Genomic DNA, 4,866 nt, shown 5'->3' on the forward strand with positions numbered 1-4,866 from the left:
CACCTTTTCCCATGTCGCCCTTCTAGATAGTTCCTCCAACAAACTTATCACAGACACTACAATTCTATTCATGGACGCGGTATTTTATTGCACAGTGGGGACCACACAGTTTTAACATTTTTGTAACGACCCGACCGGTCGTTTTGAGCCCAAGCGCATCGTTCAGCAGTCTAAGGCCACGAGCAGCTTCATTTCAGGTATTGTGACTTGCACACGCGGTCGGAATTGAGTTTCGGGAAGTTCAGAGTTGATTTGGGAGGAGAATTCTCATTTCGGAAGCTTAAAGTTGAAAGAAAGAACTAGGATTGAAGTTTGGAGTAAACGACCTCGAAATCGGGATCTGAAGGTTCCAGCAGGTTCGTATGATGATTACGGACTTGGGCGTATGCCAGGTTCGGGTTTTGTATAACCCGGGAGTATTTTGGCGCCTATTGTGGAAGTTAGCATTTTAGAAGAAATTTCATAAGTTTGGCTTGAAGTGCATTTCAGTGTTATCGATGCCCGTTTGGGATTCCGAGTCTGCGGATAGCTCCGTATGGTGATTTCGGAGTTGGGAGCGCAATTGGAAGTGAATTCGGAGGTCCTTAGGTCATTTTGGAGCCATTTGGCTAAAAATAGAAATTTGAAGGTTTTTGAGAAGTTTGACCGGGGGTGGACTTTTTGATATCGGGGTCGGAATCCGATTCCGAAAGTTGGAGTAGGTCCGTAATGCCGAATATGACTTGTGCGCAAAATTTGAGGTCAATCGGACGTGATTTGATAGGTTTAAACATCGAAAATAGAAGTTTGAAATTCTAATGTTGCATTAAGTTTGGATTGGGGGTTGATTCGTAATTTTAGCGTTGTTTGATGTGATTTGAGGCCTCGAGCAAGTCCATAATGTGTTTTGGGATTGGTTGGTAGGTTTGGTTGAGGTCCCGGGGGCCTCGGGTGGATTCCGGGTGGTTAACGGATCAAAAATGGGATTTTTGGAAGGTTGAGGATTGCTGGTTGCTGTCATAACCGCACCTGCGAAAAATAGGCCGCAGGTGCGGAGCCGCAGATGCAGTTTGGACCAAAGTGAAGGGGGGCCGCAGATGCGGTCGAGGAGCCGCAGACGCGGAACTGCATCTGCGGTAGAGGCCTCGCAGAAGCGGAAATAAGGGGGCCTGGGAAGGACTGCAGATGCGGTAGAGCGGCCGCACCTGCGGAACCGCAGAAGCGGTCAATGGACCGCAAGTGCGAAAATAGCAGGGCAGAATGGTTGTTTTAAAATCGGGACTTGGCCATTTTTCTCATATTTTTCATAGCTTTGGCGATTTTTGGGGAGCTTCAAGAGAGGATTTTCATCATCAATGATAAGGTAAGTTATCCCCACCTATTTTGAGCTAAATACATCAACTATGTATGAATTTGAGCATTAAAATTAGTAGAAATTTGGGAGTTTTGGTAGAAAGACCTACAATTTGTATTCTTGGAATTTAACCACGAGATTGAGTATGGAATTTAGTAAAAATTATATATTTGAGTTCCTAAGGTCATGGGTTATCTTTATCTTCGAAAAATTTTGGATTCCGGGCAGTGGGCCCGAGGGCGTTTTGGTCAACTTTTCGATTGGAGTTAGGAATTGCTATAAATTAGATTGTAATGAATCATTGAGCATATATTAATGGATTTGCGTAACCATTGGCTAGTTTTGGAGCGTGGTGCATCAATTAGAGTCTTCGGAAGGGCGCGGAAGCCGGTTATGGATCTTCGGAGCGAGGTGAGCCTCCTTTCTAACCTTGTAAGAGGGAATTGTCCCCATAGGTGAGTTAATTGGTTATGTGCTCCTATTTGTGGGGGCTACGTACGCACGAGGTGACGAGAGTCCGTGCGTAGCAACTATTATGCTATTGTTCGGGTAGTCTAGGACCCAAAAGCATGTTATACTTGGACTATTTATGAACCCATTGATAGCTTGAATTGCTTAAATCACATTGAATTAGTAAATGAATTTTTAAAAGGATTAAACTTCATTTCTTAAAATTTGTTAAAGAAGAATTGGTTTTATTTGAAAAAATATTCCCCGATAAGTTCTTGATTGACTGTCTGTTTGGGTGTGTTTATTTTGGAACGGGCCAAACGCCTCGGTAGATTAAATAGATGCATCTATAGGCGCGTCGTCGACCCTCGACAAGTGCACATTTTATTTCTTTTGGAGCGGGCCGTCGCCTCGGCATGATTTGCGCATGATTTATATATTGTTGCCTGAGAATTTTAATTGTTGATATTGCCTTTCATGGCTTGAGATAAATTGATAAAATAAAGAAAAATAAACCTTGAATCTCCCTTGTTATTTGTTAAAGGTGTTTGCCTGTTTCCGGCTTCGTGAGTTAGAACTACTATATAAATCCATGATTTCCTCACATTTTAGAATATTGTTAATTGACCTCTAGTAAGTGTCAAAGTTGATCATCTCGTCTCTACTTCTTCGAGATTAGACGAGATACTCATTGAGTACACGTTGATTACGTACTCATACTACACTTCTGTGCATTTTTGTTGCACAGGTATATGTAATCCTAGTGGCCTACTGGGCGTAGCAGCGCGGATGATTCTGGGACTAGGTGAGTTGCATTATTCGAGGCGACCCGCAGCTAGTGTAGTCCCTTTCAGCATATTATATTTATTTCCTGTCTACTGTCTTTCGGACGGATGTTGTATTTTATTTTCTTATCAGTAGATGCTCATTCACTTGTGACACCGGGTTCTGGGATGATTTTCGAAAGATTTGTACTAGTTGTTTATTACTTAATTTGAATTGAAGTAGTGATCTTTTTATTTATGAAAAATGGAAGGAAAAACCCTAGATTTTAAAGGTATTAAAAAGAGAATTTAATTGATTATTTCGTTGGCTTGCCTGACAATGGTGTTCGGCGCCACCACGACCCTTAGTGGATTTTTGGGTCGTGACAATTTTGCTTCCTCCCAAGCACAATTTCGGAGGGGACACATAAAAACTCACAGGCTCTATTCATAAAAGGGGGCTTCATCACAAATTTCAGGGGATTGGCTGAAGGAGAGAAAAGCTAGGGTTGGTTTTCTCCTTCTGGTTTTCATTTGGAGTTCATTCATAGAGAGATCTGAAAAAAAAAAAAGACAAGAGTTTTGTTTTGATTTCCAACTTTCCCTTCTGATTTTTGTGTTCGTTCATATTAAAACAGAAACAATTTTTTTCTTTTTCGACTTTTATGCTTCTCCAGTCCGGAAAAACGCGCTTCATCTTCTGATTTTTATCCTTTCACGTGGAGTTGATTTGAATTCGAAGTGGAGTTTGGTTGAAGTTCGAGATTTCGATTCTAGTCGCCGATTCGAACCTGGCTCGGGGTTCCGTTCGCATTCTGTTGTGATTTCTTTATTTGAAGTTTGCCGTTAAAGTTGTGTTTGTCGCTTATTCCACTATTATTAACAAGTTAATTCCTCATCAGGTTCATCTCTATCCCTTCTTCCCTTTTATTTTTATGTTTGGTGTTGATCGAAAATATAATAAGAGCCATTAAGACCAGTTTGAAAATTCTATTAGTGTTTAAGATGGATGATCTTGACGTGCATTTTGTGATTTCCGTAGATATGGTCTCATTTTGATGTTTCTGTGAATCAGATGATTTTTTTTGGATAAATAACTGATAATTGCCTACTCATTTTCAGTTTATATTGGTGAAGTATGTCCTCATTTGACAACCTGTTCTGTGCTGGGGTAATTGAGAATCCTGTTTCGAGTCAGTTTGCTCGTTTATTTGTCCCATAAGAAGCTAACTGGAAAATGATAGTAATTTGGTGATATGGATGAAAGCATTTGCGACATGGTTTTTGGCGTTAAACTAGAGTTAAGTTAAACATGAGAATTATGTGATGTTGGTTCTCTATTGCCGTATTTGATATTCAAAAGATAGCTAGCTTCAGATTTGGTTTTGCTTTGGAAGGAATTGCGTTCAAATGTTCTTGGTGTGAAAGTCCATACATGTAAGATCCTTAATTTTTTGGAAATTGGTTAAAGAGGAATTCGAAAAGAATAACTCAAGTAGGAACAGTGAAGTGGGGTAAATCACAAATTAGTCCGTGGGAGGGTCATGGCTCTCATCATGCTTCGATCCACCTTTTCTTTATTCATTTTGTTCTTTTTCTTTTACATGGCGTTGCACTTGTTTGCCTGATTGCTTTCTATTTGTTTCGAGGCTTCAAGATGAACTCGCTTTCGTTGAGTAAATTGGGTTGTGGGGATAGGGAAAAGACTAGCCCATTAGTGTTTAAACTTATTTGCATGCTAGGATTGGGCTTGGTCTAGCAAATGAAATTAAATATGAGCATGATTTAGAACCTTCCTTTCTTTTATTTTCTCATTTTATTGCATTGTCTGTTAGGAGCATGCTTTAGGCCGACAAAATTTGGGTAGGTAATCTTAGGATTTTTCTATTTGTTTGCTTTTAATTTCGAGGCAAGAGGTCGTTTCCTTAGTTGAATTTATCCGGGGAATACCTCGAGGGATTTGTATATATTATTATCCGGGGTATGCCCCGAAGAACTATGTAAATATTTTGGAGGCCTTGACGAGCATGGTGGAGAAGTCCTAGTATAGGTTAGCTTAGGATTTTTCTTTCTTTCCCTTTTCATTTTCTTTTACTAGGTGGGGACGACCTCGAGCTTCGTATGTGTTTATTTTGCTTTTCCGTGCTTATTTTACCTCAATCTGAATTCTAAAAGCCAGCTAGATCAAGTACGCAACCGTGACATTCACAGGACTCGGGGAATGCCTAACACCTTCTCCCCAATTCAAATGAACCCCCTTACCTGAATCTCTGGTGCAGACTTAGTTTGGAGTCCAAAGTGTTTTAAAGGAAAAATTAT

General features: G+C 40.3%; 1 long non-coding RNA gene across 1 annotated transcript; it reads left to right on the forward strand.

Moving 5' to 3' along the window:
* The first annotated feature begins 2,949 nt into the window (after positions 1-2,949).
* On the forward strand, positions 2,950-4,131 carry LOC109209346. The gene is made up of 2 exons (XR_002065331.1): positions 2,950-3,449; positions 3,670-4,131. It is a non-coding gene; the product is annotated as an uncharacterized LOC109209346 (long non-coding RNA).
* The last annotated feature ends 735 nt before the right edge of the window (positions 4,132-4,866 follow it).

This window comes from Nicotiana attenuata, unplaced genomic scaffold (assembly GCF_001879085.1).
Source record: "Nicotiana attenuata strain UT unplaced genomic scaffold, NIATTr2, whole genome shotgun sequence".
Classification (NCBI taxonomy): domain Eukaryota; kingdom Viridiplantae; phylum Streptophyta; class Magnoliopsida; order Solanales; family Solanaceae; genus Nicotiana; species Nicotiana attenuata.